At 53.7% G+C, this 8051-nt stretch overlaps 1 protein-coding gene and 1 long non-coding RNA gene across 3 annotated transcripts in view; one reads left to right on the top strand and one right to left on the bottom strand.

Annotated features, from left to right (window-relative positions):
* The window catches only part of CTDSPL2 (CTD small phosphatase like 2), a 33394-nt gene extending 29423 nt beyond the window's left edge, over positions 1-3971 (bottom strand). Inside the window, exon 1 of the mRNA XM_053988558.1 lies at positions 3889-3971. The gene's annotated coding sequence lies outside the window, so the exon portion shown is untranslated. The remainder of the gene's footprint in view (positions 1-3888) is intronic.
* Positions 3972-4161: 190 nt separating this feature from the next.
* On the top strand, positions 4162-7408 carry LOC128813236 (uncharacterized). Of its 2 annotated transcripts, none has more exons than XR_008438967.1 (3): positions 4162-4219; positions 4588-4688; positions 5603-7408. It is a non-coding gene; the product is annotated as an uncharacterized LOC128813236 (long non-coding RNA). The 2 variants fall into 2 exon arrangements; XR_008438966.1 differs by having other exon boundaries at positions 5929-7408.
* Positions 7409-8051: the final 643 nt, after the last annotated feature.

Raw genomic sequence — 8051 nt, forward strand, 5'->3', positions numbered from 1 at the left:
TCCGACCCAACCCCTGAGCTGATTGCTTTAGATGTGGATGATTTCCCACTTAATTTTTCAAGTGCTATTGAAAATGTCTTCATCTGTGAATGTCAAATATTTATTTTTCTAAAACACGAAATAATGGCCATCTAGGCATCTCAACATGTAAACAACATGTCAGATAGGCTTTCAAGCACCGGGGTGTGTGTGAGTTTCTCTGAAGCAATCGGAAGAGCTGCACCTCACTGCAGCTCCGTGGCACTCCAGGGAATTCCCCCGGGACAGAGCCCTCGGTAGGGCTGGCACGGCCACATCCTGCCTGGGAGAGCTCCTCTTAAACCTGCTGCTGAGAGCTTGTTCTTCCCTCCCAGGATCCCAGCAATGATTCCATTTGAACTGTCTGCCCCCTGAAAATCACAACCCATCATGGAGCTGATTAATCAGCTCTGCACTTGTGGTGTGTATTTGCATTTTCTGAAGATTTAGTTGGGATGTACAAACATCAAATCGCAGAACTGTAGAATGGTTTGGGTTGGGAGGGACCTTAAAGCTGATTCTGTCCCACCCCCTGCCAGGACAGGGACACTTTCCACTGTCCCAGGTGCTCCAAGCCCCGTCCAGCCTGGCCTGGGGCACTGCCAGGGATCCAGGGGCAGCCACAGCTGCTCTGGGCACCTGTGCCAGGGCCTCCCACCCTCCTAGGGAGGAATTCCTTCCCAATATCCCATCTAACCCTGCCCTCTGGCAGTGGGAAGCCATTCCCTGTGTCCTGTCACTCTAGTAAAGGGTCTCTCTCCATCTTTCTTGCCGGCTCCTTCAGGTCCTGGAAGGCCACAACGACATCACCCTGAAGGTTCTCTCTCTTCTTCAGGCTGAACAATCCCAATTCTGCCAGGCTGCCCCCACAGCAGAGCTGCTCCATCCCCCTGATCACCTTGGTGGTCTCCTCTGGACTCCTTCCATGTCCCTCCTGTGCTGGGAAGCCCAGAGGTGGGAGCAGAACCCCAGGAACTTTTCGTACACAACAGACAAAAAGCAATCTGCTCTTGAAAACGCACAAGAGACGGTGACAGCGATTCAGGGGCCAGCAAATGAAGGGAATTCATTCAGACTTGGTCTCTTACTTTCTGGGCTCTGAGGAGTAAGAATCACCACATCTGATCTACTGTCAGTGATGAATGAGAAAGGCACTTGTGGAGAGGAATGCTCCCGAGGAATTGCAGAATAAGGATGCAGTCACAGAGGGAGCGTGTGCGAGGGGCAGCCTTTAGCTCTGGGATAACCTCAGTGGTCCTGCACCGACATTAGCAAAGTGCAAAACCCATCACCCATCAGAACTGGCTTCCCCAGGGAGACCAGGCTGAAAGCACACGGATGGGGCAGAACTCAGACAGGGTTTGGACAGGGCACAGCTGCACACCCATAACCTGGAAAAGGCACTTTTAGGGTTGTGTGATTACTCATCCAGCTGTGATCCTGCAATGATCACAGTGGTGCTCTGGAACCCCAAGGCACTGTCCCAAAAGGGCAAGAAGTCTCAAGCTCCTCTCAGAGCACACTCATGTCTAGAAATACGCAGGAATTTTAAATTTATGTCAAATTCCAGCCCTACTTCATGCATCCTGCTTTTACAGACTCCCAGAACGGCTGAGGTAGGAAGGGAACTCTGGAGTTTCTCTTGTGCAATCCCCCTGCTCAAGCTTTTCTTGCAAGTTCTTGCCAAAATAGTTCAGCCTGACTTCCAGAATGGTTTTTACAAAAATGTGCAAGTGCCCCAAGTTGTTCTTCCCCTTACACCTGTGGAAAAAAGTTTCTTCCACAGGAGTGAAATATGGGCACAGAAATCTGTCAAAGGAGCACATGTGATTCCCAAAGTCTCCTGCAAACACGATTTCTGTTGGTGTCAACCTCATGGCATTACAAGAGGTCAAAGAAAAGCCAATGCAGTATGGAAAAACTTGGGAAGGTGAAGACTGTTCCCTTTTGAATTCTGACAACTTTTTCTGTTTTTTTAACTGCTTAATGCTACTGAGCCTCTGACAGTGTCACATCCTCGTGCTGGGGAATCACCACCCTGGAAGGGACTTACCAACACTCGAGGTGCAAGGCTGGGGCTGGAAAATCACCTTTCAATTATGAAATGCACGTACGGCCCCAGCATACGTGGAATGTTTACATCCTTAGAAAAACGATCCAACTGTCCCATTCAATCTCCAGGGCAGACTGACAGGGGAATTTTTCTTTAATAAAGAACTTTGATGGATCAGGAATGTCAGCTTTAGTGCACACTGCACTGACTGGAACAGGATCAAAACTAAGTTCCACACGATGTTTTCAGGGGAAAAGAGGAGAATGTTTCATGGAATTTAAGTCTGGATTTGGCTTGCATCCTAGAACATATATCTTGTTATGAAAACTGCTGAAACACTTTTAAGTGGGCAAGCCATAAGTGTCCTTGGAGCTATCCAGTCAACTGGAAGTCACACAGGCAGAACCTCCTAAAGCAGAAAAGCCTGAAATTGGGAGGGGGGGTGAGGGAGGGGCAAGTAATCTTGGAATCCTATCTGTTATCCAGAACGGCTCCCTTGTGCCTACAGCATGAAGTAGTTACAACTTGTTTTCTGCTATTGTCACAGATCCAGGACGTTACTCTGGCTAAATCATAATCTCTTCCTGCCTCAGTTCATCCATGTGCAAACCTGGCTCGCTAACTCTTACCTTAATGTGTCATGGGGCTTAATTAATAACACTTAGGTCTTTTAAGTCCTCTACAAACATTAACTACTTCTTGTAACAACTCTCCAAGGTATTATTATCCCCATTTTACTCATGGAGAAACGGCAAAAGAGGTTGTCACTTGCCCAAGGCAACAGAGTAATAGTTACACTTAGAGATGCTCCTCACGGGCTACTCTAACAGTGGAAACATGTCAACAAAGGCAAAGACAATAACGACAAACTCGAAATTACTTTTAGAAGTGCACCATAAGCATCTGGAAGGCGATGGAAAATCCCTCCCAGAAACAATAGGCTTGGGACCAGAAAAAGCATCACAACTGTCACCGCAGAGAACGAAGTGCCCTGGACAGACCTAGGCTTGAGCTCACCCAAGCAGCCTCACACAAACAGCCAGACCTGTCCTCTCGAGCGCTCTTAAGTACCATAAAATTGAGCAACAGGCTTGTACAGTGCTCTCCAGTAACACCGAGCGAGCAGATAATCAATGTGGTATGCAGCACGCTAATTCCTTCCGCCGCGTTCCCAGCGGGGACCGGCAATGCCAACAACGGCCCCGGACGGCGGGGGTCCTGCCCGGTGCCGGCGACGGCGACGAAGTTGGTGTCCCCCGCGCCCCGCCGCGCTGACATCCCCGGAGCCGCCGCCGGGAGCCCTGCCCGGGCAGCGCGGAGCCCGGCACCCGCCCCCGCCGAGCCCGTCCCGCTGCCCCCGGGGCCGCTGACAGGCGCGTCCGGCGCTGCCGCCCCGGCGGCGACAACGCCGCCAGCAACAGGCGCGTCCTGCGCGGGACCCGCGCGGGCACGGCCCGCGATGCGCCCGCAGCGCTGCGGCTCCGGCCCGGCCCCGGGGCGCGGGACGGGCCGGGCGGGCGGGACCCGCCGCAGGCCTCGGCCTGGAGGGGCGGGCGGGGGGTGTCAGGCGGGGTGACACCGCTCCGCCGCTCCCCGCGGCAGGGCCGGCCCGCCAGGGCTGCGGCCGGGGCTCGCCCGGGGCTCCGCGGCGGCCGCGGGGGGAGAGCGGGGGGGGAGGCAAGGCGGCGCGTCCGCGGGCAGCGGGCCGGCCGCGGGCAGGCCCCGAGGGGACATCCCGCCGGTCACTCGGAGCGGCCACCCCGCGCCCCCACCTGATCCCGGGGCTGGGACCCGCGCGGCTCCGCCGCGTCACTCACCTGCGGGAGCGGGGGCCGGGGAGCGGCGCCGCGGGGCCGCGCTGCGGGCGGGCGGGCGTGCGGGGCGGGCGGAGGGGGCAGGCGGCGGCGGCGGGTCCGCGCTCCGGGCGCTCGGCGCTCAGCGCTCAGTCGCCATTTCCCGCCTACCGACCCGCTGCACCGCACCGAGGGACCCGGATGGCAGCGGGGCCGCCGCGCAGGCGCGCCCGGCCGGGGGAGGGGGCCGGGCCGGGGCAGGCCGGGAAGGAGGGAACGGGGCCTGGCAGCGGCGGCGGGAGCGGCGGCGGCCGCTCCGGTGTCCTGGCTCCGGGCCGCGCCGCCGCACCGGGAGGTGAGGGGAGAAGGGAGAGGGGGAGCTCTGAGGGGACCGCGGGCGCGCGAGCGGGGAGCGGCAGCGAGTCCCGGCCCTGCCCGCGGCTCCCGGCCCGGCCCGCGCTCCCCGGGAGCAGCGGCAGCGCCGGGCAGCACTCGCCACGGACGGACAGACGGACGGACGGACGGACGGACGGGCAGCGCAGCCCCGCGGCTCCGGCCGCCCCCTCCCCGCGCTCCCCCGGACCCTTCCCGGCCCTGCTGGCTCGCCCTCCGCGCCATTCCCGAAGCGTGGGGCACTGCTGGCTTGCGGTTTCGGTTGCTGTTTTAAGTCGCCTGTGGAGTCTGTTGTGAAGTTGTGTTTCCGCTTTCTCTTTTCTTTTCTAGGCAGGCTCTTGGTGTGGGAAATGCTGAGGATGCTGCGTGATTTGCTGTTGAAAGGGCTTAATGAAGCAGCTTGGCCACCTCTTGGAGTATAGGAGGATGTGGTGAGGTTACATTTCTCATCTCAGTGCTACTGAATTTAGATGTCTTAATTTTTCTCTTGATGATCACTTTTAGTTACCAGTCTTTGTAACAGAAATCAGTTCTCAGGTTCACCTGTGCTATGGCAGGATAACATCTCAAGGTACTGCCCAGAATGGAAGGTTTTTACAGGAGTGTCTGGCATTCTCTAATTTAGCAGTAAAGACACCTACACGGGTGTTGTGTTTCCTGGTACCTGTTGACTCCCTGCTTAGCTTTTGAACTTGGATCAGATTATAGAACTCCCAGCTCTCTAGTCACCTAAAATATTTATTGGCTTGTTAAAGAGAAGCACATCTGCTGCTGTGAAGCCAAGATTTGTTTTAGAATTCTGCCACAGGACTCTACTCTTCTGTCTTTAACAGAAGACACTATAAAGCTAATTTTACCATAGAAAAGAGGTAGTAAGAAGGCAGTGGAAACTCATTCAGAACAGGGAACCATATTCTTTTAGAGCATTCAAGTGTTTCTTGTGAATGTTTTGTGAATGATCAGCTGTGAAAAAGGTTGGTTTGGGCATGTTAGAGCCTCGTTAAGATGGTTTGGCAGTCCCTGAGGAGGAACCTGTATGGCAGGATAACTGTGTGATGTCTCACACTGTTACCCCAAAAGGACAGTCACTGATACTTAGAAAGTGGGAGTTTTGGGAAATGGTGGGTGGGAATACTCTCTCAAGCCATGTAATTAAAATGAAACGAGCGGCCAGAGGAGCTGATCCAGCAAGATTCAAAACAAGCAGGAATTTGTGTGAGTACCAGCACGGCCAAAAACACTCTGACAAGAGATTAAACGTGTGACTCAGGGTTCAAACTGCTCTTTATGGCAATGGGAACTGCCCTGTTCTGGGTAACAGGATATCAAAATTTGTTTTTCACAGTGCCTTGTGCTCTCCTCGAGTTCCCTGGTGCTGAATTAGGGGGAAGGGGCTGGACTGGCAGGAAAGGGACTATGGAAAACCATCCTGCTGATGGTGCTGCTGTGCTGTTCAGAGGTCCCCTGCTGTAGCCTGCTCCCCACGGAGCACAGCCTCAGCCCCGTGTGGGCAGTGTGAAAACCCTGTGCCGGCACACGGAGCCTTCGGAGCTCGGAATGCGTGTTTGGGCCAAGGAAAAGGCTCAGCTGGCAGCACTGGGCTTCCCCTGGCCAGGGCATCTGGGCTCCTGAGACGTTTGAGGAGCTTTACTTGTCTGCTTCACTTCACAGAGAAACTGAAAGCGAAACGTGCACTTGTCAGAACGCTGCCCGTCAGTGGGATCCCGACTGCTCCTCGAAGGCCGTTCCTCAGGGTTTAGGATTTCCTCCCAACTCTGTCTCCTGAGCCTTGCAGAGCCCTTAGCTCTGTGTTTATACCTCATATAAACCATCATGCTCTAGACTGAGCTCCCTGATGGTGCAGAGCCCGTGTGGGGCAGGTTTCTGCAGCATCTGCAGCTCAGGGCTGGGTGGGGTTTATTCCAGCTCCAGTTTCAGTTTAACTTCAGCATCTGGCACTTCTCAGCAAATTCAGGAGTCTTCCTTGGGTTTATATGTTACTATTGCCCATTTCCAGTGTTTGCTGCTCCTGTTGCCTTTCCAAAGGGGGTCAGTTCCACTGGGTAGGTGACCAGAGTTGAGAGAAGCAGCTCCCAGGCTGTGCTGCTGCTCCATCCCCGGCGTCTGGGAGCCAATCTGGCTGTCCAGGAGCAGCTCCAGACTCGCTGTTCTCACTGCAGACCCTCCAGCTGACAGCAACAGGGACTCATCTGCTCCCAGTCCCCGCAGAAACACACGGGAATGAGCCTTGTGCTTGATCTGGCACAGTGCAGCACTGGAGAGTGGCATGAGGCATTCCTCCAGGGATGGAAATGCACAGCCACCAGCAGTCAAACCCGCTTTGGGAAGTTAACTGTAGATTATCCATCCCAGTAATCCCAGTGTGGCTACACAGGGTTTCATACAGGTTGAGCAATTGGAGTATTATGGTTTCTATATGGGCATAAAAATGTTCAGGCATAAGTATCATTACTCTGTTTCTGGCTGGCTTGAAAATTCCACTGCACTCTCATAAATGGGGAGAGGTGGCCCCGGTTGGTTTTGTGGGTTTGTTTTCCTGTTTTATTTAAACTACAGAAATCTGGTCTCCTCAGTGCTGGAGCCAGCTGGAACAGCAGGACACTGCTCCTCCTTATAAAGTGCCTAATCTCACATTTTCTAGTTCATTGCAGCAAGATTTGATGCTATCAAGTATTGTGGTCAGTCTCCTCAAGGAAGGGTGCCAGGTCACTTCAGCTGGAAGTTCCCTACTTGGGTGCCAGGTTACTGAAAGCTCTCTGTATCTCCTGGAGCAGGGATTGCAGACAGATTTATGGCATGTGGAAATTCTCCTTAATAGGGATAAAGGAGAAAGTTTTCAGACAGAGAATTTCTTCAGAGATGTGTGTGTACAGGAAATGGGTCCTGCTGAGGGCTCAGGACCTCCAAAACCACCACATGAATGAGCATTGTTCAATCCACTGCAAACTGTAAACAGGGGCAGTAAATAGATTTATAGAGAAGAAAACCTTTTGTACTTTCTGTATGTACTGCTGCAGAACACTCACTCACCAGCTCTTCTGTCCTGCAGGCTTTGGATTTCCCACTGTTGCTGGGTTTGCATATATGAAAATGTAAAATGGTAACATTTAATAAAATCCACAAACCATTATCTTGTGTCTGTTTCTTGTCACTTCAAAGTATCTTTAGCTCTTTGTAGCTATTAAAATGCTGAAAAATACGGAGGTTTGTTTCACCCAGAGCTGGGTTTGACCTTTTGGCAAGACCCTGCCCCCATCAGTTTGGTTTTCTTCATTTTGAAATTAAAATGTGATCACCAGTGATTCTTTGTTTTTGTGGGATCCATGCGACCTCGGGAAAGCTTTGGCAGAGGCTGTTTGCTGAAAACCTCCAAAACTGGGCAGCTAGGACTGGCTGGAGTTGTTTCTCTGGCTGTTGGGTGGAGGTGCCTGCACTTCTGACACTGCCTGAACTCATCCCTCAGCCCTGGCAGTCGAATGTCAGCTCCTTGTGTGAAATGCATTGCCACGTGGATCCAAAGGGATGTAGAACTGGAGCCTCAGCCCCAGGAGTGGGTGTGCTGGTTAAAACGTGGGCTGGCCGCGGTGGGAAGAGGCTTTGTTGGATTTCTGCTGCGCACCTGGAACGTGAGAGCCAGTTGGATTCCCAGTCTGGCTGGGCGCTGAGGGAAGCGGCTGCTCGAGATCTGCCAGCGTTGTCTGTGTGCCATTGCCATGGCAACGGGAGCCGGCTCCACACAAACGGCACAGGGATGTCGGAGCTGCGTTTTCAAA

The sequence above is a fragment of the Vidua macroura genome, chromosome 12 (assembly GCF_024509145.1).
Source record: "Vidua macroura isolate BioBank_ID:100142 chromosome 12, ASM2450914v1, whole genome shotgun sequence".
NCBI lineage: Eukaryota > Metazoa > Chordata > Aves > Passeriformes > Viduidae > Vidua > Vidua macroura.